Consider the following 25,421-nt stretch of genomic DNA (forward strand, 5'->3'; position numbering starts at 1 on the left):
TATCCAAACGTCTAAAAATCTGGCAGATCCTTTTACTAAGGCTTTATCATGTAATGTGATAGATAATGCATCGGGGGAGATGGGTATGAGACCCTCAATATGAGTTGTTCACAGTGGTAACCTATTCTTTGTGATCGGAGATCCCGTGAATTAGATTTGAAAGACAAGATGTTGGTCAACTGAGAGGAGAGTATCCTTACTATTAACAATACCACTCCATGAAGATGCAATACTCTCCTAAAACTGCATGGCAGGTTGATGTATACCTTAATGTGTTCTAAGTGGCTCATTTAAGCAGAGATGTTGTCCTGCAGAACATCTTTTGAAGAACACACCTATATGAGTCTGATTGTCAAACGTCGCAATCTATGAGAGTAGGGTTCTCTCTAGTAAACTCATGAAAGGTCTCGGAGTATGATGCATAAGCTCCACCCGCGGGGAAGACCCACGGTAGCCACGTATCGGTCAAGGCTTTATATGAAGCTAATTTCGCAGAAAACTTGCAGTTCAAGGCCCAGTCCACTGTTCAAGTTGCTTAGTAGTGTAGCATAGAGTTCTAGGTGAAAGTTGAACTTAACAGTCACCACTGCAGTACCGGTATATAAAACAGTGTTTTGGAACCAAAGGCAAATTTCTGTGTGCCTCTAGGATCTGGTGGGGGATTGCTGGAATTTAGTCTATTTTGGGCAGCCCAATAACTATTTCAGAAATTCCTAATAAATCCTAGAGGCCCACTTAGCCCATTTGTGCACGGCAAGGGATACTACTAAAGTTTAGTCCCACATTGCTAGTTTAGTGGGAGTTGGACCTCCTTATAAGGGAGGTTCTTTCCCCACTTGTATGAGCATGAGAACAAGAGGGATATCCACGCGCGCTCCTCCTCCGCCGCCCGCCACGCCACGCCATGCCTCGTCGCGCCGCGGGTTGCGGGAACGAGCCGATTCTAAATTTTTGCCATGCACTATGGGTATACGAAAGGTCACTCGGGAGCTGAAAAGTTTTTGCTGTAGTGGACATTGAATACGAACGCTGCACCCTTCGGCTGCTGCCTGTTCGTTTCATTTCCCGAGTTCCTTTCAGCTCCCGGCGCAGCCTCTCGCCTCCTTCTCTTGCACCTATAAAACGGAGGTCGCTCCTCTCAGAGAAAGGCACCAGAACTTCTCCTTCCTCTCGCCACCGGTTCCAATCTCTGTGCTGTTGTTGTCTTCCTCATCCCGGCTTGCGGCGTGCACCGCGAGTCGGGACAGTAGGCCTCCGAAACCGCAGCTCTTTGAGTCCTGTACAGGAGAAGGGTGATAAGGTTTTTGGGGAGCGCTCCGCGCGACTACTGACTTCTTCATCACGGACTCTGACGACTACTTCCCCGACGACGACTTCTTCCCCGACGTCAACAACCTTATCAACGACATGGCTGGAGAGGATGTCGACCCCAAGTCCAGTGCTTCTGCTGCTGCTGTTGTCCCGTACGTGTTCTTCCTCTTTCTATTAGAGGTTCTGCTACAGTTTCTTGTTCTAGTGTTTGCCCTAGATATGATAGACTCTGCTTCATATATGAAACTTGTCCTACTGTCTGCTCTAGATAAACTTGGTTACAGTTCATGTATGCAGATGTTATTTACCTTCTTTCTGTCAGATCGCATGACTAGTTTTGTCACAGTTATATTAGTCATGCTTTATCTAATATTTCTGTTAATAAAATCATTTGGTAAATTGCTCATATTTCCAACAATCCAAAAACCTTATTATAGGCAATTTACCCCGAGTGGTTTTGCTGCTTCCATGAGACCTCCTATGTTTGAGGGTATCCACTATAAGAGGTGGCGCGTGAGAGCAGTCTTATGGTTTCAAACCATGAGTTGCTATGACGCCACTCTTGGCAAACCTGAAGGAGAGCTTGATGCTCAACAGGCACAAGCTTTTAAGAAAATGGATACTCTGTTTAAGGCTGCTCTCTTGAGTGTTCTTGGTGAGAACATAGTTGATGCTTATGCGTCAATTGATAATGGAAAAGATATGTGGGATGCACTCGAGGCCAAGTTTGGGGTCTCGGATGCTGGCACTGAGCTGTACATCATGGTGCAATTCTATGATTACAGGATGACTGAAGAGCGCACCGTGGTTGAGCAAGCTCATGGGATACAGTCATTTGCTAGAGAACTTGGGCACTTCAGTTGTATCCTACCGGACAAGTTTGTTGCCGGAGGTATCATCACTAAGCTTCCTCCTTCGTGGAGGAACTTTGCTACCCTGCTGAAGCATAAGAGGCAGGAGTTTTCCGTCCCGGATCTCATTGGCACTCTTGATGTGGAAGAAAAGGCGAGATCAAAGGACACACGTGCTCGAGGTATTGAGGGAGGATCTAGTGCCAATGTGGTACAGAAGCAGAACTTCCAGCCCCACAAGTTCAAGAACAAGGGCAAATTTGATGGTAAAGCAAAGTTTGATGGGAAGAACAAGGCTGTGCAACACACGAACTTCAAGAAGAAGAATGACAAGAAGAAAGGTGCTTGTCATGTGTGTGGGGATCCTGATCATTGGCCTCCTAGTTGCCCTAATCGCTATGACAAGCGTCATCCTGGGAAAGGCGGCAAGACCGCTAATGTTGTCATTGGAGACACTGACATGAAGGATGCTGGGTATGGTATATTTCCCAGTATTCTTTCAGTATGTCATTCTCCTGACTAGTTGATTGACACGGGTGCTAATGTGCATGTATGCGGTGATATTTCCATGTTTTCGTCTTATCGGACTGCAGGGACTTCAACTGTGCCGATGGGCAACGGTTCAAGTGCTTCTGTTCGTGGTGTTGGCACGGTCGATCTGAAGTTTACTTCGGGGAAGATCGTGCGGCTGAAGAACGTGCATTATGTCCCTTCCGTCAATAAAAATCTTGTTAGCGGATCTCTTCTGTGTAGAGATGGCTACAAGCTTGTCTTTGAGTCGAATAAAATTGTAATATCCAAGTATGGAACCTTTGTTGGTAAAGGCTATGAGTCAGGAGGCATGTTTTGTTTATCCTTGTCAGACGTTTGCAATAAAGCTGTTAATCATGTTTGCAACAATAGTGAATCAAATGTGTGGCATTCACGTCTTTGTCATGTTAACTTTGGTTGCATGTCGCGACTAGCGAAGTTGAACTTAATCCCTAGTTTCACCACTGTCAAGGGATCTAAGTGTCAAGTTTGTGTGCAAACTAAGCAACCTCGTAAGTCTCACACGACTGCGGAAACGAGAAATCTTGCACCACTAGAGCTCATACATTCAGATCTATGTGAAATGAATGGTGTTTTGACAAAAGGTGGAAAGAAATATTTCATGACGTTAATTGACGACTCCACTAGATACTGCCGTGTGTATCTTCTGAAATCTAAGGATGAGGCTTTGAACTTTTTCAAGATCTATAAAGCTGAAGTGGAAAACCAACTTGATCAAAAAATCAAGAGGCTTAGGTCCGACCGTGGTGGAGAGTATTTTTCCAATGAATTTGATGCTTTTTGTGCGGAACATGGTATAATCCATGAGAGGACGCCTCCCTATTCACCTCAGTCAAATGGGGTGGCCGAAAAAAGAATCATACTCTAATTGATTTGGTTGATGCCATGTTAGACACATCGGGTCTCTCTAAGGCATGGTGGGGGGAGGCGATATTGACGGCATGTCATGTCCTAAACCGAGTTCCTACAAAGAACAAAGAGATAACTCCATTCGAGGAATGGGAGAAGAAAAGGTTAAAACTCTCTTATCTATGAACATGGGGTTGTTTGGAAAAAGTCAATGTTCCAATTCCAAAGAAGCGGAAGCTTGGACCAAAGACTGTGGATTGTGTTTTCCTGGGATATGCTTTTCATAGCATTGGCAATAGATTCTTGGTTGTAAAATCTGAGGTACTGACATGCATGTCTGTACGATCATGGAGTCAAATGACGCGACTTTCTTTGAAGATATCTTTCCCATGAAGGATATGGCTACCTCATCTAATCAGGAGATGCCTAGTTCACCGAATCAGGAACCAGTTACAATTACCGAACCTGCCATTTCGATGGAACACTTTGAAAGTCCTGTGGAGGAGAACAATGAAGTTCCTACTAGGAGCAAGAGACAGAGGACTGCAAAGTCCTTTGGTGATGATTTTCTTGTGTATCTCATAGATGACACTCCCAGTTCTATTTCAGAGGCCTATGCATCTGAAGATGCTGATTACTGGAAGGAAGCGGTTCGTCGCGAGATGGATTCCATCTTGGCGAATGAAACTTGGGAGATAACTGATCGTTCTTATGGATGCAAACCTATAGGATGTAAATGGGTATTCAAGAAGAAGCTTAGGCCTGATGGTGCTATTGAAAACTACAAGGCTCGGTTCGTGGCTAAGGGTTATACCCAAAAGGAAGGTGAAGACTTCTTTGATACTTACTCACCTGTGGCTCGACTGACCACTATTCGAGTTCTACTTTCACTAGCTGCCTCGCATGGTCTTCTCGTTCATCAAATGGATGTTAAGACTGCTTTCCTAAATGGAGAGTTGGACGAGGAAATTTATATGGAACAACCAGATGGGTTTGTACTAGATGGTCAGGAAGGAAAAGTGTGCAAGTTGCCGAAGTCTTTGTATGGACTCAAGCAAGCACCCAAACAGTGGCATGAGAGGTTTGTAAGAACTTTAATAGCTGCAGGCTTTGTTGTAAACGAAGCTGGCAAATATGTGTATTATCGCCATGGTGGGGGCGAGGGAGTTATCCTTTGCTTGTATGTTGATGACATACTGATTTTCGGAACAAATCTGAATGTTATTAAGGAGGTCAAGAATTTCCTATCTCACTGTTTTGAGATGAAGGATTTAGGAGTGGCTGATGTCATTCTGAACATCAAGTTGTTGAGAGACGATGATGGTCAGAATACATTGCTTCAATCTCACTGTGGAAAAGATCTTGAGTCGCTTTGGCTACAGTGACTGCAAGCCCTCTCCAACACCATATGATGCTAGCGTGCTGCTTCGAAAGAATCGAAGAATTGCTAGATATCAATTGAAGTATTCTCAGATTATCGGCTCGCTTATGTACTTAGCCAGTGCTACAAGACCTGACATCTCTTTTGCGGTTAGAAACTGAGTCGGTTTGCCTCAAAACCAGGAGATGTGCATTGGAAAGCTCTAGAGAGAGTTTTGCGTTATTTGAAAGGCACTGCGAATTATGGAATTCACTACACCGGGCACCGAAAGGTGCTTGAAGGGTATAGTGACTCAAACTGGATCTCAGATGCTGATGAGATAAAGGCCACGAGCGGATATGTATTCACTCATGGAGGTGGCGCTATTTCTTGGAAGTCTTGCAAGCAGACCATCTTAACGAGGTCAACAATAGAAGCAGAACTCACAGCACTAGATACAGCTATGGTCGAAGCAGATTGGCTTCGTCGGCTCTTGAATGACTTGCCAGTTGTTGAGAAACCTGTACCGGGTGTCCTTATGAACTGCGACAATCAAACTGTGATCACGAAAGTGAGCAGCTCAAAGGATAACATGAAGTCATCAAGACACGTTCAGAGAAGGTTAAAGTCTGTCAGAAAAATGAGAAACTCCGGAGTTATTGCACTGGATTATATCCAAACGTCCAAAAATCTGGCAGATCCTTTTACTAAGGGTCTATCATGTAATGTGATAGATAATGCATTGAGGGAGATCGGTATGAGACCCACAATATGAGTTGTTCACAGTGGTAACCTATTATTTGTGATCGGAGATCCCGTGAATTAGATGTGGAAGACAAGCTGTTGGTCAACTGAGAGGAGAGTATTCTTACTATTAACAATACCAATCCATGAAGATGCAATGCTCTCCTAAAACTGCATGGCAGGTTGATGTATATCTTAATGTGTTCTAAGTGGCTCATTTAAGCAGAGATGTTGTCCTGCAGAACATCTTTAGAAGAACACACCTATATGAGTCTGATTGTCAAACATCGCAATCTATGAGAGTAGGGTTCTCTCTAGTAAACTCATGAAAGGTCTCGGAGTATGACGCATAAGCTCTACCCGCGGGGAAGACCCACGGTAGCCACTTATCGGTCAAGGCTTGATGTGAAGCTAGATTCGCAGAAAACTTGCAGTTCAAGGCCCAGTCCACTGTTCAAGTTGCTTACTAGTGTAGCATAGAGTTCTAGGTGGAAGTTCAACTTAACAGTCTCCACTGCAGTACCGGTATATAAAACAGTGTTTTGGAACCAAAGGCAAATTTCTGTGTGCCTCTGGGATCTGGTGGGGTTTTTCTGGAATTTAGTCTATTTTGGGCAGCCCAATAACTATTTTAGAAATTGCTAATAAATCCTAGAGGCCCACTTAGCCCATTTGTGCAAGGCAAGGGATACTACTAAAGTTTAGTCCCACATTGCTAGTTTAGTGGGAGTTGGACCTCCTTATAAGGGAGGTTTTTTCCCCACTTGTATGAGCATGAGAACAAGAGGGATATCCACGTGCGCTCCTCCTCCGCCGCCCGCCTCGCCACGCCACGCCTCGCCTCGTCACGATGCGCCGCGGGTTGCGGGAATGAGCCGAGCCGATATCTAAATTTTTGCCACGCACTACGGGTATACGAAAGGTCACTCGGGAGCTGGAAAGTTTTTGCTGTAGTGGACATTGAATACGAACGCTGCACCCTTCGGCTGCTGCCTGTTTGTTTCATCTCCCGCGTTCCTTTCAGCTCCCGGCGCAGCCTCTCTCCTCCTTCTCTTGCGCCTATAAAAGGGAGGTTGCTCCTCTCAGAGAAAGGCACCAGAACTTCTCATTCCTCTCGCCACCGGTTCCAATCTCTGTGTTGCTGCTGTCTTCCTCATCCCGGCTTGCGGCGTGCACCGCGAGTCGGGACAGTAGGCCTCCGAAACAGCACCTCTTTGAGTCCTGTACAGGAGAAGGGTGATAAGGTTTTTGGGGAGCGCTCCGCGTGACTACTGACTTCTTCATCACGGACTCCGACGACTACTTCCCCGACGACGACTTCTTCACCGACGTCGACAACCTCATCAATGACATGGCAGGAGAGGATGTCGACCCCATGTCTAGTGCTTCTGCTGCTGCTGCTGTCCCGTACGTGTTCTTCCTCTTTCTATTAGAGTTTCTGCTACAGTTTCTTGTTGTAGTGTTTGCCCTAGATATGATAGACTCTGCTTCATATTTGAAACTTGTCCTACTGTCTGCTCTAGATAAACTTGGTTACAGTTCATGTATGCAGATGTTATTTACCTTCTTTCTGTCAGATCGCATGACTAGTTTTGTCACTGTTATATTAGTCATGCTTTATCTAATATTTCTGTTAATAAAATCATTTGGTAAATTGCTCATATTTCCAACAATCCAAAAACCTTACTATAGGCAATTTACCCCGAGTGGTTTTGCTGCTTCCATGAGACCTCCTATATTTGAGGGTATCCACTATAAGAGCTGGCGCGTGAGAGCAGTCTTATGGTTTGAAACCATGAGTTGCTATGACGCCACTCTTGGCAAACCTGAAGGAGAGCTTGATGCTCAACGGGCACAAGCTTTTCAGAAAATGGATGCTCTGTTTAAGGCTGCTCTCTTGAGTGTTCTTGGTGAGAACATAGTTGATGCTTATGCGTCAATTGATAATGGAAAAGATATGTGGGATGCACTCGAGGCCAAGTTTGGGGTCTCGGATGCTGGCACTGAGCTGTACATCATGGAGCTTCCTCCTTCGTGGAGGAACTTTGCTACCTTGCTGAAGCATAAGAGGCAGGAGTTTTCCGTCCCGGATCTCATTGGCACTGTTGATGTGGAAGAAAAGGCGAGAGCAAAGGACACACGTGCCCGAGGTATTGAGGGAGGATCTAGTGCCAATGTGGTACAGAAGCAGAACTTCCAGCTCCACAGGTTCAAGAACAAGGGCAAGTTTGATGGTAAAGCAAAGTTTGATGGGAAGAACAAGGTTGTGCAACACACGAACTTCAAGAAGAAGAATGACAAGAAGAAAGGTGCTTGTCATGTTTGTGGGATCCTGATCATTGGGCTCCTAGTTTCCCTAATCGCTATGACAAGCGTCATCCTGGGAAAGGCGGCAAGACCGCTAATGTTGTCATTGGAGACACTGACATGAAGGATACTGGGTATGGTATATTTCCCAGTATTCTTTCAGTATGTCATTCTCCTGACTGGTTGATTGACACGGGTGCTAATGTGCATGTATGCGGTGATATTTCCATGTTTTCGTCTTATTAGACCGCAGGGACTTCAACCGTGCTGATGGGCAACGGTTCAAGTGCTTCTGTTCGTGGTGTTGGCACGGTCGATCTGAAGTTTACTTCGGGGAAGATCGTGCGGCTGAAGAACGTGCATTATGTCCCCTCCGTCAATAAAAATCTTGTTAGCGGATCTCTTCTGTGTAGAGATGGCTACAAGCTTGTCTTTGAGTCGAATAAATTTGTAATATCCAAATATGGAACCTTTGTTGGTAAAGGCTATGAGTCAGGAGGCCTATTTCGTTTATCCTTGTCAAATGTTTGCAATAAAGTTGTTAATCATGTTTGCAACAATAGTGAATCAAATGTGTGGCATTCACGTCTTTGTCATGTTAACTTTGGTTGCATGTCGTGACTAGCGAAGTTGAACTTAATCCCTAGTTTCACCACTGTCAAGGGATCTACGTGTCAAGTTTGTTTGCAAGCTAAGCAACCTCGTAAGTCTCACATGACTGCGGAAACGAGAAATCTTGCACCACTAGAGCTCATACATTCAGATCTATGTGAAATGAATGGTGTTTTGACAAAAGGTGGAAAGAAATATTTCATGACGTTAATTGACGACTCCACTAGATACTGCCGTGTGTATCTTCAGAAATCTAAGGATGAGGCTTTGAACTTTTTCAAGATCTATAAAGCTAAAGTGGAATACCAACTTGATCGAAAAATCAAGAGGCTTAGGTCCGACTGTGGTGGATAGTATTTTTCCAATGAATTTGATGCTTTTTGTGCGGAACATGGTATAATCCATGAGAGGACGCCTCCCTATTCACCTCAGTCAAATGGGGTGGCCGAAAGAAAGAACCGTACTCTAACTGATTTGGTTAACGCCATGTTAGACACATCGGGTCTCTCCAAGGCATGGTGGGGGGAGGCGATATTGACGGCATGTCATGCCCTAAACCGAGTTCCTACAAAGAACAAAGAGATAACTCCATTCGAGTAATGGGAGAAGAAAAGGTTAAAACTCTCTTATCTACGAACATGGGGTTGTTTGGCAAAAGTCAATGTTCCAATTCCAAAGAAGCGGAAGCTTGGACCAAAGACTATGGATTGTGTTTTCCTGGGATATGCTTTTCATAGCATTGGCTATAGATTTTTGGTTGTAAAATCTGAGGTACCTGACATGCATGTCGGTACGATCATGGAGTCAAATGATGCGACTTTCTTGAAGATATTTTTCCCATGAAGGATATGGCTACCTCATCTAATCAGGAGATGCCTAGTTCATCGAATCAGGAACCAGTTACAATTACCAAACTTGCCATTTCGATGGAACACTTTGAAAGTCCTGTGGAGGAGAACAATGAAGTTCCTACTAGGAGCAAGAGACAGAGGACTGCAAAGTCCTTTGGTGATGATTTTCTTGTGTATCTCATAGATGACACTCCCAATTCTATTTCAGAGGCCTATGCATCTGAAGATGCTGACTACTGGAAGGAAGCGGTTCGTAGCGAGATGGATTCCATCTTGGCGAATGAAACTTGGGAGATAACTGATCGTCCTTATGGATGCAAACCTATAAGATGTAAATGGGTATTCAAGAAGAAGCTTATGCCTGATGGTACTATTGAAAACTACAAGGCTCGGCTCATGGCTAAGGGTTATACCCAAAAGGAAGGTGAAGACTTCTTTGATACTTACTCACCTGTGGCTCGATTGCCCACTATTCGAGTTCTACTTTCACTAGCTTCCTCGCATGGTCTTCTCGTTCATTAAATGGATGTTAAGACTGCTTTCCTAAATGGAGAGTTGGACGAGGAAATTTATATGGAACAACCAGATGGGTTTGTACTAGATGGTCAGGAAGGAAAAGTGTGCAAGTTGCTGAAGTCTTTGTATGGACTCAAGCAAGCACCCAAACAATGGCATGAGAAGTTTGAAAGAACTTTAACAGCTGTAGGCTTTGTTGTAAACGAAGCTGACAAATGTGTGTATTATCGCCATGGTGGGGGCGAGGGAGTTATCCTTTGCTTGTATGTTGATGACATACTGATTTTCGGAACAAATCTAAATGTTATTAAGGAGGTCAAGAATTTCCTATCTCACTGTTTTGAGATGAAGGATTTAGGAGTGGCTGATGTCATTCTGAACATCAAGTTGTTGAGAGACGATGATGGTGGAATTACATTGCTTCAATCTCACTATGTGGAAAAGATCTTGAGTCGCTTTGGCTATAGTGACTGCAAGCCCTCTCCAACACCATATGATGCTAGCGTGCTACTTCGAAAGAATCGAAGAATTGCTAGAGATCAATAGAAGTATTCTTAGATTATTGGCTCGCTTATGTACTTAGCCAGTGCTACAAGACGTGACATCTCTTTTGCCGTTAGCAAACTGAGTTGGTTTGCCTCAAAACCAGGAGATGTTCATTGGAAAGCTCTAGAGAGAGTTTTGCGTTATTTGAAAGGCACTGCAAACTATGGAATTCACTACATCGGGCACCCAAAGGTGCTTGAAGGGTATAGTGACTCAAAATGGATCTCAGATGCTGATAGATAAAGGCCACGAGCGGATATGTATTCACTCATGGAGGTGGCGCTGTTTCTTGGAAGTCTGGCAAGCAGACCATCTTAACGAGGTCAACAATGGAAGCAGAACTCACAACACTAGATAGAGCTACGGTCGAAGCAGATTGGCTTCGTCGGCTCTTGAATGACTTGCCGGTTGTTGAGAAACCTGTACCGGGTGTCCTTATGAACTGCGGCAATCAAACTATGATCACGAAAGTGAGCAGCTCAAAGGATAACATGAAGTCATCGAGACACGTTCAGAGAAGGTTAAAGTCTGTCAGAAAAATGAGAAACTCCGGAGTTATTGCATTGGATTATATACAAACGTCTAAAAATCTGGCAGATCCTTTTACTAAGGGTCTATCACGTAATGTGATAGATAATGCATCGAGGGAGATGGGTATGAGACCAACAATATGAGTTGTTCACAGTGGTAACCTATTCTTTGTGATCGGAGATCCCATGAATTAGATGTGGAAGACAAGCTGTTGGTCAACTGAGAGGAGAGTATCCTTACTATTAACAATACCACTCCATGAAGATGCAATACTCTCCTAAAACTGCATGGCAGGTTGATGTATATCTTAATGTGTTCTAAGTGTCTCATTTAAGCAGAGATGTTGTCCTGCAGAACATCTTTTGAAGAACACACCTATATGAGTCTGATTGTCAAACGTCGCAATCTATGAGAGTAGGGTTCTCTCTAGTAAACTCATGAAAGGTCTCGGAGTATGACGCATAAGCTCCACCCGCGGGGAAGACCCACGGTAGCCACGTATCCGTCAAGGCTTTATGTGAAGCTAGATTCGCAGAAAACTTGCAGTTCAAGGCCCAGTCCACTATTCAAGTTGCTTACTAGTGTAGCATAGAGTTCTAGGTGGAAGTTCAACTTAACAGTATCCACTGCAGTACCGGTATATAAAACAGTTTTTGGAACCAAAGGCAAATTTCTGTGTGCCTCTGGGATCTGGTGGGGGATTGCTGGAATTTAGTCTATTTTGGGCAGCCCAATAACTATTTCAGAAATTTGTAATAAATCCTAGAGGCCCACTTAGCCCATTTGTGCAAGGCAAGGGATACTACTAAAGTTTAGTCCCACATTGCTGGTTTAGTAGGAGTTGGACCTCCTTATGAGGGACGTTTTTTCCCCACTTGTATGAGCATAAGAACAAGAGGGATATCCACGCGCGCTCCTCCTCCGCCGCCCGCCTCGCCACGCCACGCCTCGTCACGACGGGTAGCGGGAATGAGCCGAGCCGATATCCAAATTTTTGCCACGCACTATGGGTATACGAAAGGTCACTCGGGAGCTGGAAAGTTTTTGCTATAGTGGACATTGAATACGAACGTTGCACCCTTCGGCTGCTGCCTGTTCGTTTCATTTCCCGAGTTCCTTTCAGCTCCCGGCGCAGCCTCTCGCCTCCTTCTCTTGCACCTATAAAACGGAGGTCGCTCCTCTCAGAGAAAGGCACCAGAACTTCTCCTTCCTCTCGCCACCGGTTCCAATCTCTGTGCTGTTGTTGTCTTCCTCATCCCGGCTTGCGGCGTGCACCGCGAGTCGGGACAGTAGGCCTCCGAAACCGCAGCTCTTTGAGTCCTGTACAGGAGAAGGGTGATAAGGTTTTTGGGGAGCGCTCCGCGCGACTACTGACTTCTTCATCACGGACTCCGACGACTACTTCCCCGACGACGACTTCTTCCCCGACGTCGACAACCTCATCAACGACATGGCTGGAGAGGATGTCGACCCCAAGTCCAGTGCTTCTGCTACTGCTGTCCCGTACGTGTTCTTCCTCTTTCTATTAGGATTATAAAGGTGCTCTACAGGTGTCTCGGAAGGTACTTGTTGGGTTGGCGTATTTCGATATTAGGATTTGTCACTCCGATTGTCGGAGAGGTATCTATGGGCCCACTCGGTAATGCTCATCACTATAAGCCTTGCAAGCATTGCAACTAATGAGTTAGTTGCGGGATGATGTATTACGGAACAAGTGAAGAGACTTGCCGGTAACGAGATTGAACTAGGTATTGAGATACCGACGATCGAATCTCGGGCAAGTAACATACCGATGACAAAGGGAACAACGTATGTTGTTATGCGGTTTGACCGATAAAGATCTTCGCAGAATATGTGGGAGCCAATATGAGCATCCAGGTTCCGCTATTGGTTATTGACCGGAGACGTGTCTTGGTCATGTCTACATAGTTCTCGAACCCATAGGGTCCGCACGCTTAAAGTTCGATGACGGTTATATTATGAGTTTATGTGATTTGATGTACCGAAGGTAGTTCGGAGTCCCGGATGAGATCGAGGACATGACGAGGAGTCTCGAAATGGTCGAGACGTAAAGATCGATATATTGGACGAATATATTCGGACATCGGAACGGTTCCGAGTGATTCGGATATTTTCGGAGTACCGAGGAGTTACGGGAATTCATCGGGAGAAGTATTGGGCCTTATTGGGCCATACGGGAATAGAGGAGAGAGGCCAAAAGGAAGGAGGTGCGCGCCCCCCTCTGGTCCGAATTGGACAAGGGGTGCAGCCCCCTTTTCCTTCTCCCTCTCCTCTTCTTTCCTTCTCTCCTACTCCGGAAAGGAAAGGGGAATCCTACTAGGACTTGGGAGTCCTAGTAGGACTCCCCACACTCGGAGCGCCCCCTCTAGGGCCGGCCTCTCCCTCCCTCCTTTATATACGGGGGCAGGGGGCACATCTAGACACAACAATTGATCTCTTGATCTTTTAGCCGTGTGCGGTGCCCCCTCCACCATAATCCACCTCGATTATATCGTAGCGGTGCTTAGGTGAAGCCCTGCGTCGGTAGAACATCATCATCGTCACCACGCCGTCATGCTGACGGAACTCTGCCTCAAAGCTCGGCTGGATCGGAGTTCGAGGGACGTGATCGAGTTGAACGTATGCAGAACTCGGAGGTGCCGTGCGTTCAGTACTTGATCGGTCGGATCGTGAAGACGTACGACTACATCAACCGCGTTGTGCTAACGCTTCCGCTTTTGGTCTATGACGGTACATGGACACACTCTCCCCTCTCATTGCTATGCATCACCATGATCTTGCGTGTGCATAGGAAATTTTTGAAATTACTACGTTCCCCAACTGTGGCATCCGAGCCTGGTTTTATGCCTTGATGTTATATGCACGAGTAGAACACAAGTGACTTGTGGGCGATACAAGTCATACTGCTTACCAGCATGTCACACTTTGGTTCGGCGGTATTGTTGGATGAAGCGGCCCGGACCGACATTACACGTACGCTTACGCGAGACTGGTTTTACCGCCGTGCTTTGCACACAGGTGACTAGCGGGTGTCAGTTTCTCCAACTTTAGTTGAACCGAGTGTGGCTACGCCGGTCCTTGAGAAGGTTAAAACAACACTAACTTGACGAACTATCATTGTGGTTTTGATGCGTAGGTAAGAACGGTTCTTGCTCAGCCCGTAGCAGCCACGTGAAACTTGCAACAACAAAGTAGAGGACGTCTAACTTGTTTTTGCAGGGCATGTTGTGATGTGATATGGTCAAGATGTGATGAGATATAAGTTGTTGTATAAGATGATCATGTTTTGTTGAAGTTATCGGCAACTGGCAGAAGCCTCATGGTTGTCTCTTTATTTTATAAGACGCAAGCGCCAAATAATTGCTTTACTTTATCGCTATGCAATAGCAATAGTTGCAAGAGCAATGGTTGGCGAGACGACCATATGACAACACATTGATATAGATCAAGATGATGGAGATCATGGTGTCATGCCGATGACGATTAAAATCATGACGATGCTTTGGAGATGGAGATCAAAGGCACAAGATGATGATGGCCATATCATGTCACATATTTTGATTGCATGTGATGTTTATCTTTTATACATCTTATTTTTCTTAGTTCGGGTAGCTTTATAAGATGATCCCTTACTAAAATTTCAAGGTACAAGTGTTCTCCCTGAATATGCACCGTTGCCAAAGTTCGTCGTGCCGAGACACCACATGATGATCGGGTGTGATAAGCTCTACATTCATCTACAACGGGTGCAAGCCAGTTTTGCACACGCAGAATACTCAGGTTAAACTTGAGGAGCCTAGCATATGCAGATATGGCATTGGAACACTGAGACCGAAAGGTCGAGCGTGAATCATATAGTAGATATGATCAACATAGTGATGTTCACCATTGAAAACTACTCCATTTCACGTGATGATCGGTTATGATTTAGTTGATTTGGATCACGTGATCACTTAGATGATTAGAGGGATGTCTATCTAAGTGGGAGTTCTTAAGTAATATGATCAATTGAACTTTAATTTATCATGAACTTAGTCCTGGTAGTATTATCATATCTATGTGTAGATCAATAGCTCGCGTTTAGCTTCCCTGTTTTATTTTGATATGTTCCTAGAGAAAACTAAGTTGAAAGATGTTAGTAGCAATGATGCGGATTTGATCCGTGATCTGAGGATTATCCTCATTGCTGCACAGAAGAATTATGTCCTTGATGCACCGCTAGGTGACAGACCTATTGCAGGAGCAGATGCAGACGTTATGAACGTTTGGCTAGCTCAATATGATGACTACTTGATAGTTTAGTGCACCATGCTCAACGGCTTAGAATCGGGACTTCAAAGATGTTTTGAACATCATGGACAATATGAGATGTTCCAGGAGTTGAAGTTAATATTTCAAGCAAATACCCGAGTTGAGAGATATGAAGTCTCCAACAAGTTCTATAGCTAAAAGATGGAGGAGAATAGCTCAAGCAGTGAGCATGTGCTCAGATTGTCTGGGTACTACAATCGCTTGAATCAAGTGGGAGTTAATCTTCCAGATAAAATAGTGATTGACAGAATTCACTAGTCACCATCACCAAGTTAGTAGAACTTCGTGATGAACTATAGTATGCAAGGGATGACGAAAACGATTCCCGAGCTTTTCATGATGATGAAATCGATGAAGGTAGAAATCAAGAAAGAGCATCAAGTGTTGATGATTAACAAGACCACTAGTTTCAAGAAAAGGGCAAAGAGAAAGAAGGGGAACTTCAAGAAGAACGGCAAGCAAGTTTCTGCTCAAGTAAAGAAGCCCAAGTCTGGACCTAAGCCTGAGACTAAGTGCTTCTACTGCAAAGGGACTGGTCACTCGAAGCATAACTACCCCAAGTAATTGGCGGATAAGAAGGATGGCAAAGTGAACATAGGTATATTTGATATACATGTTATTGATGTGTACTTTACTAGTGTTTATAGCAACCCCTCGGTATTTGATACTGGTTCAGTTGCTAAAAGTAGTAACTCGAAACGGGAGTTGCAAAATGAACAGAAACTAGTTAAGGGCGAGGTGACGACGTGTGTTGGAAGTAGTTCCAAGATTGATATGATCATCATCGCACACTCCCTATACTTTCGGGATTAGTGTTGAACCTAAATAAGTGTTATTTGGTGTTTGCATTGAGCATGAATATGATTTGATCATGTTTATTGCAATACAGTTATTCATTTAGGTTAGAGAATAATTGTTGTTCTGTTTACATGAATAAAACCTTCTATGGTCATACACCCAATGAAAATGGTTTGTTGGATCTCGATCGTAGTGATATACATATTCATAATATTGAAGCCAAAAGATGCAAAGTTAATAATGATAGTGCAACTTATTTGTGGCACTGCCGTTTAGGTCATATTGGTGTAAAGCGCATGAAGAAACTCCATGCTGATGGGCTTTTGGAATCACTTGATGCTTGCGAACCATGCCTCATGGGCAAGATGACTAAGACTCTGTTCTCCGGAACAATGGAGCGAGCAACTGACTTATTGGAAATAATACATACTGATGTATGCGGTCCGATGAGTGTTAAGGCTCGCGGCAAGTAACGTTATTTTCTGACCTTCACAGATGATTTGAGCAGATATGGGTATATCTACTTGATGAAACATAAGTCTGAAACATTTGAAAAGTTCAAAGAATTTCAGAGTGAAGTGGAGAATCATCGTAACAAGAAAATAGAAGTTTCTACGATATGATCGCAGAGGTAAAATATTTGAGTTACGAGTTTGGCCTTCAGTCAAAACAATGTGAAATAGTTTCACTACTCACGCCACCTGAAACACCACAGCGTAACGGTGTGTCCGAACGTCGTAACCGCACTTTATTTGATATGGTGCGATCTATGATGTCTCTTACCGATTTACCACTATCGTTTTGGGATTATGCATTAGAGACAGCTGCATTCACGTTAAATAAGGCACCATCTAAATCCATTGAGACGACACCGTATGAACTATGGTTTAGCAAGAAACCTAAGCTGTCGTTTCTTAAAGTTTGAGGTTGCAATGCTTATGTGAAAAAGTTTCAACCTGATAAGCTCAAACCCAAATCGGAGAAGTGCGTCTTCATAGGATACCCAAAAGAAAATGTTTGGTACACCTTCTATCATAGATCCGAAGGCAAGATATTCGTTGCTAAGAATGGATCCTTTCTAGAGAAGGAGTTTCTCTCGAAAGAAGTGAGTGGGAGAAAAGTAGAACTTGATGAGGTAACTATACCTGCTCCCTTATTGGAAAGTAGTTCATCACAGAAACCGGTTCCTGTGACACCACCAATTAGTGAGGAAGCTAATGATGATGATCATGAAACTTCAGATCAAGTTACTACCGAACCTCGTAAGTCAACCAGAGTAAGATCCGCACCAGAGTGGTACGGTAATCCTGTTCTGGAGGTCATGTTACTTGACCATGACGAACCTACGAACTATGAGGAAGCGATGATGAGCCCAGATTCCGCGAAATGGCTTGAGGCCATGAAATCCGAGATGGGATCCATGTATGAGAACAAAGTATGGACTTTGATTGACTTGCCCGATGATCGGCAAGCCATCGAGAATAAATGGATCTTCAAGAAGAAGACTGACGCTGACGGTAATGTTACTGTCTATAAGGCTCGACTTGTTGCAAAAGGTTTTTGACAAGTTCAAAGGATTGACTACGATGAGACCTTCCCATCCGTAGCGATGCTTAAGTATGTCCAAATCATGTTAGCAATTGCCACATTTTATGAAATCTGGCAAATGGATAAACAAAACTGCATTCCTTAATGGATTTATTAAATAAGAGTTGTATATGATGCAACCAGAAGGTTTTGTCAATCCTAAAGGTGCTAACAAAATGTGCAAGCTCCAGCGATCCATCTATGGACTGGTGCAAGCATCTCGGAGTTGGAATATACGCTTTGATAAATTGATCAAAGCATATAGTTTTATACAGACTTGCGGTGAAGCCTGTATTTACAAGAAAGTGAGTGGGAGCACTACAACATTTCTGAGAAGTATATGTGAATGACATATTGTTGATCGGAAATAATGTAGAATTATTCTGCAAAGCATAAAGGATTGTTTGAAAGGAGTTTTCAAAAAGAAAGACCTTGGTGAAGCTGCTTACAAATTGAGCATCAAGATCTATAGAGATAGATCAAGACGCTTGATAAGTTTGTTTTCAATGAGTACATACCTTGACAAGATTTTGAAGTAGTTCAAAATGGAACAGTCAAAGAAAGAGTTCTTGACTGTGTTACAAGGTGTGAAATTGAGTAAGACTCAAAGCCCGACCACGGCAAAAGATAGAAAGAGAATGAAAGTCATTCCCTATGCCTCAACCATAGGTTCTATAAAGTATGCCATGCTGTGTACCAGATCTATTGTATACCCTACACTGATTTTGGCAAGGGAGTACAATAGTGATCTAAGAGTAGATCACTGAACAGCGGTCAAAATTATCCTTAGTGGAATAAGGATATGTTTCTCGATTATGGAGGTGACAAAAGGTTCGTCGTAAAGGGTTACGTCGATACAAGTTTTGGCACTGATCCAGATGACTCTGAGTCTTAATCTGGATACATATTGAAAGTGGGAGCAATTAGCTAGAGTAGCTCCGTGCAGAGCATTGTTGACATAGAAATTTGCAAAATACATACGGATCTGAATGTGGCAGACCCGTTGTCTAAACTTCTCTCACAAGCAAAACATGATAACACCTTAGTACTCTTTGGGTGTTAATCACATAGCGATGTGAACTAGATTATTGACTCTAGTAAACCCTTTGGGTGTTGGTCACATGACGATGTGAACTATGGGTGTTAATCACATGGTGAAGTGAACTATTGATGTTAAATCATAGGGTGATGTGAACTAGATTTTTGACTCTAGTGCAAGTGGGAGACTGAAGGAAATATGCCCTAGAGGCAATAATAGAGTTATTATTTATTTCCTTATATCATGATAAATGTTTATTATTCATGCTAGAATTGTATTAACCGAAAACTTAGTACATGTGTGAATACATAGACAAACAGAGTGTCACTAGTATGCCTCTACTTGACTAGCTCGTTGAATCAAAGATGGTTAAGTTTCCTAGCCATAGACTTGAGTTGTGATTTGATTAACGGGATCACATCATTAGAGAATGATGTGATTGACTTGGCCCATTCCGTTAGCTTAGAACTTGATCGGTTAGTATGTTGTTATTGCTTTCTTCATGACTTATACATGTTCCTATGACTATGAGATTATGCAACTCCCGTTTACCGGAGGAACACTTTGTGTGCCACCAAACGTCACAACGTAACTGGGTGATTATAAAGGTGCTCTACAGGTGTCTCCGAAGGTACTTGTTGGGTTGGCGTATTTCGAGATTAGGATTTGTCACTCCCATTGTCGGAGAGGTATCTCTGGGCCCACTCGGTAATGCTCATCACTATAATCCTTGCAAGCATTGCAACTAATGAGTTAGTTGCGGGATGACGTATTACGGAACGAGTAAAGAGACTTGCCGATAACGAAATTGAACTAGGTATTGAGATACCGACGATCGAATCTCAGGAAAGCAATATACCGATGACAAAGGGAACAACGTATGTTGTTATGCGGTTTGACCGATAAAGATCTTCGTAGAATATGTGGGAGCAAATATGAGCATCCAGGTTCCGCTATTGGTTATTGACCGGAGACGTGTCTCAGTCATGTCTACATAGTTCTCGAACCCGTAGGGTCCGCACGCTTAAAGTTCGATGACGGTTATATTATGAGTTTATGTGATTTGATGTATCGAAGGTTGTTCGGAGTCCCGGATGAGATCGGGGACATGACGAGGAGTCTCGAAATGGTCGAGACGTAAAGATCGATATATTGGACGACTATATTCGGACATCGGAAAGGTTCCGAGTGATTCAGGTATTTTCGGAGTACCGGGGAGTGACGGGAATTCACCGGGAGAAGTATTGGGCCTTATTGGGCCATACGGGAATAGAGGAGAGAGGCCAAAAGTAAGGAGGCACGCCCCCCCCTCTGGTCCGAATTGGACAAGGGGTGCAACCCCCTTTTCCTTTCCCCTCTCCCCTTCTTTCCTTCTCTCCTACTCCGGAAAGGAAAGGGGAATCCTACTAGGACTTGGGAGTCCTAGTAGGACTCCCCACACTTGGCGCGCCCCCTCTAGGGCCGGCCTCTCCCTCCCTCGTTTATATACAGGGGCAGGGGGGCACCAGTAGACACAGCAATTGATCTCTTGATCTTTTAGCCGTGTGTGGTGCCCCCCTCCACCATAATCCACCTCGATTATATCGTAGCGGTGCTTAGGCGAAGCCCTGCGTCGGTAGAACATCATCATCGTCACCACGCTGTCGTGCTGACGGAACTCTGCCTCAAAGCTCGGCTGGATCGGAGTTCGAGGGACGTCATCGAGTTGAACATGTGCAGAACTCGGAGGTGCCGTGCGTTCGGTACTTGATCGGTCGAATCGTGAAGACGTACGACTATATCAACCGCGTTGTGCTAACGCTTCCGCTTTCGGTCTACGAGTGTATGTGGACACACTCTCCCCTCTCGTTGCTATGCATCACCATGATCTTGCGTGTGCGTAGGAAATTTTTGAAATTACTACGTTCCCCAACAGGTTCTGCTACAGTTTCTTGTTCTAGTGTTTGCCCTAGATATGATAGACTCTGCTTCATATATGGAACTTGTCCTACTGTCTGCTCTAGATAAACTTGGTTACAGTTCATGTATGCAGATGTTATTTACCTTCTTTCTGTCAGATCGCATGACTAGTTTTGTCACTGTTATATTAGTCATGCTTTATCTAATATTTCTGTTAATAAAATCATTTGATAAATTGCTCATATTTCCAACAGGATCCACCAGTGATCTTCTTGCTACTATGGACCGCCGACGACATTGATGTAATTGTTAATGTGGATTCTGTCAGTTGCAAGTTTGATTTTCGCCATGATTTAATTTATGTGTTTTTAGTTTGTTAAGATCAAGGATTTCCGAGATTGAATAGAAGTCTCCCTCTGGCCGTATACAATTATTTCTACTGTGAAAACAGAGAGTTGGACTCCAAAGTCAGGGAAATAAGATAGGCATATAGCAGTACAAGTCTTCCTAGAGATCCGCGCTTGCTTCTCCTATCTATTCTTTTTGGCCCATTTTAGTTTCTTCGATCAGACTGAACTGTGGCCTTGGGTACGACTGAATAAATTAGATGTTCTTTTGATGGTCTTGCTGCTTGCATCTGTATCCTCACAGGTCACTGCATAGAAAGTGTTTGTTTTTCACTGATTAGATATCATAAATTAAAGGCCGTATGCTCAGATTTTAGTGTATATTGGATTACTCCCCATGCATATGAGAGTTGCAAACTGCGGGGATGCTCATGTATATCATGCGGAGCGAGGCAGGTAAAACTGTTTTTATCTGTTTAAAGAAACATATATGTCTACCTATTACATTATCCCTTTGGGTGGAGGCAACACTTTCTTTTTTCTTAGGTTGGGATGGTTGCCCTCCACTGTACTGTACTGTAGAAGGCCTAGAGGCAACAGAAATGATAGATTTTGGTCAGTTCTGATAGGTAATGCACCATAGCAGACCTAACATTCTATTCATTTATTGTGTCTCAACTAATATATTACTGCTCTCTAGAAGGTAATAAAATGTCCGTCATATGATTAATCGTACATGGTATTTCAGGCACTGGAAAAGTTGTGTTTCAAATATCAAAGGTCCATTTATTACTGGAAAGTTATTTTTCTGTCAAAACAAATCCTAGTAGAATTGACAATTGAGGTATGATTAATATACTTCTGCCTTAGGTTTGTTGGTTCCTATGGTACATACTGTTTCTTGCTTAACGATTTTCCCTATCTAACCTAGCATAATACAATAAGTACATTTTACACCGATGATACATCAATGAATGCACAATTTTGTCATCGTTTTCAGGCCAGTTTCAGTTTGACAACTACAAGTAATTTTTCCTTGCAAAGTCGCTTAATTCTTCCAGTGACCAAGACTGAATTCTACATCAAGGACCAAGAAAAATATATTTATGGCCATATATTGGTATGTTCTTATTTTCCATACCGTTCTTATTTTCCATACCATCAATTGTAAAGTTTGGATATTTGTCTGACTGTGCAACTGAAAGTGAAATAACAAACACTAATATTTTGACACTAACATACTGCTTGGTACTAAAATAGAGATCCATTAAGAATGTCTTCAAATTGTTTTTGCAGTTACATATATAAACTTTTTGAGTTGTTACATGAGTTTTAAGGATGCTGCCTTTAGTGGAAAAAAAATGATGTTTGTTTAATGTGTATCTCAGCTGATCGGAAACAAATAGTAACTTTGAATTCTCTATACAGGCACCTCTGCCATTCATCGCCATCTATTTTCATGCACTATATAGTAATTATTAAGGTTTTTATATCGAACATGTCATCTCTATAGTCGATACTTTTTTACCAGACTAGCATAACATCATAACATCAGTAGTTAAACAATTTGTACAAAAAATCAAGTACTTCCTTCGTAAAGAAATATAAGAGCATTTAGACCCCTCTGTAAAGAAATATAAGAGCGTTTAGATCACAGAGGGAGTACATAAAAAATATTATTAGCTTATTTTCCCGCTGCAACGCGCATGGTATTATCTAGTATTGGGGAATGGAGAGAGATGCAGCCTGAAGCTAGAGAGTCGGAGGAGTAATAATTTGTGGAAGAGGAAGTCGCTAGATTGACTCGTCAATTACGGCAGACGACAGAATAGGAAGCGGCGCTCGCTCCAGTGACCGAGGGTATGCGGTATGCGTGTAGCAGGAGAGAGGAAACGCAAGAATTTCGAAGGTTTAGGCCTCCTTTGGTTTGGAGGAATTTTGTAGGATTTACATAGGATAGGATTTTTATAGGAAAAATTCCTTTAGAGCTTTTTGGTTTGTAGGAATGAAATCTTATTCCTATGAAGGAATTCTTCCTATCCCTCACATTTCATAGAAAAATAAACATTAGACTAAACTTAATGGAAAAAATCCTATGGTGTGAATCAAAGGGCATCTTCTTTTCTATTCCTATGCATAGGATTTGAGATACATGTCATCTCATTTCCTATGACTTTCCTATTCCTATGATTTTCTAATTCTATGAACCAAAGGAGGCCTTAGGAGTGGTCCAAGTGGATGTGAATTGGACATGGGAGAGAAAGAAAATAGATAGGGAGAGCAACGGAATCACCAAAGAAAATCAGCGAGTTCTATGCCTTTCCTTTTCTACTCCACACATGGCCCACCCGAGAAGGTAAACAGGCAGACAAATTGCAAAGTGTGGGTTGGATGATGTTGCACGGGCTCAATCGTGGGAGAAAAACGCTGTGGTCGGCCTAGGATAATTACGTGCGTGGCCATCCCGAGTGGATGCTCCTTTTGGTAACTGAAGGCTAATGTGGCAGTGGTGGGTCTTTTCTGTAAGCATGTAGCAAACACGCTGATGTGGCTTGGCTGGTGATGTGGATGGTTTGCATGTTTAGATAAATAGGATTGTGGGGATGAATCTTTTAGGTATATAGGATATATACTCATCTGTGTGTTCTGCTGCAGATTGATACATTAAATCAGCATAAATGAATTCAGACCTTTGTTGTTATATTCACCGGTGAGTCGTTGTTTCGGAGATATACGCATATAAATCAGTGGTGCACCACTCTTCATGGCCTTGAGTGGTCGAACAACTCAACATATTTTTCCATTATATAAGGATGGTGTCTTCATTGCCTTAGGCTGGACGGTTCAATATTTAGTAGCAAACCGTTCAATACTTATAAAAAAAAAGCAAACGTACGGTATTAACATAACATAAAAGGGAAAATGGAAATAACTTAGTGTGAATATCAGTAAGGTTAAGAAATATCCAGAAAGAAGAAAGTCAGATTCCCCTATTTAATATATTACGGCAAGAAATTGACGTTGTATTGAAATGTGATAAATCCGATGCGTTTTGATAAGGCAAGTGATCATACGAATCACAAATTTGCTTCCATTAAATATAATGTGAATCAACTGGGTTGATTCATAGACGGATTTCGTGATGTTTGTTTCCTTATAAACAACTATATATTGTCTGTGCATTGCATCACCCAAACCAGACCGCTCGTGAACAACTCCAGCGTCCTTTGTTATGTCGTCCTCTGACTTTTCCTCTGGCTTCAAGAACGAGGGGGCTAAGGATCAGCATGAAGATCAGGAAGAAACGACGCAACTGCACACCCTGATGTTCTGGCTCAACCGGAAGATGAGCAAGAACCTAGGTCACTAGAGGTTTGCATCTTCAACTTACCAACAAATCCTCATGTTGGTGAGGGAACCACACCAAGGTCTAAAAAACTTTACATTACAAGTTAACTGGACTTCTATATAACACGATCCAAATTGCATAATAATTGAAGTCCACTTAACTTGTAATCTAAAGTTTTTAGACCTCAGTGCGGTTCCCTCACCAACATGAGGATTTGTTGGTAAGGTGAAGATGCAAACCTCTGGTGACCTAGGTTCTTGCTCATCTTCCGGCCAGAACATCAGGGTGCAGTTGCGTCGTTTCTTCCTGATCTTCATGCTGATCCTCAGCCCTCTCGTTGTTGAAGCCAGAGGAAAAGTCAGAGGACGACATGACAAAGGACGTTAGAATGGTGTGATATTGAAGGAGTTGTTCAGGAGCGGTCTGGTTTGGGTGATGCAACACACATACAATATATAGTTGTTTATAAGGAAACATACATCACGAAATCCGTTTGTGAATTAACCCAGTTGATTCACAATATATTTAATGGAAGAAAATTTGTGATTCATATGATCCTTGCCTTATCAGAACGCATCGGATTTATCACATTTCAATACAACCTCAATTTCTTGCCGTAATATATTAAATAGGGGAATCTGACTTTCTTCTTTCTGGATATTTCTTAACCTTACTGATATTCACACTAAGTTATTTCCATTTTCCCTTTTATGTTATGTTAATACCGTACGTTTGCTTTTTTTGATAAGTATTGAACGGTTTGCTACTAAATATTGAACCGTCCAGCCTAAGGCAGTGAAGACACCACCCTTATATAATGAAAAAATATATTCACTTGTTCGACCACTCAAGGCCATGAAGGGTGATGTAGCCCTGATTTATATGTGTATATATCCGAAACAATGTCTCGCCGGTGAATATAACAACAAAGGTCTTAATTCATTTATGCTGATTTAATGTATCAATCTGCGGCAGAACACACAGATGAGTATATATACTATCAGTGTATCAAGCTGAATGGAGGAAACCAAATATTAGAC

This window comes from Aegilops tauschii, chromosome 5 (genome assembly GCF_002575655.3).
Source record: "Aegilops tauschii subsp. strangulata cultivar AL8/78 chromosome 5, Aet v6.0, whole genome shotgun sequence".
Classification (NCBI taxonomy): Eukaryota; Viridiplantae; Streptophyta; class Magnoliopsida; order Poales; family Poaceae; genus Aegilops; species Aegilops tauschii.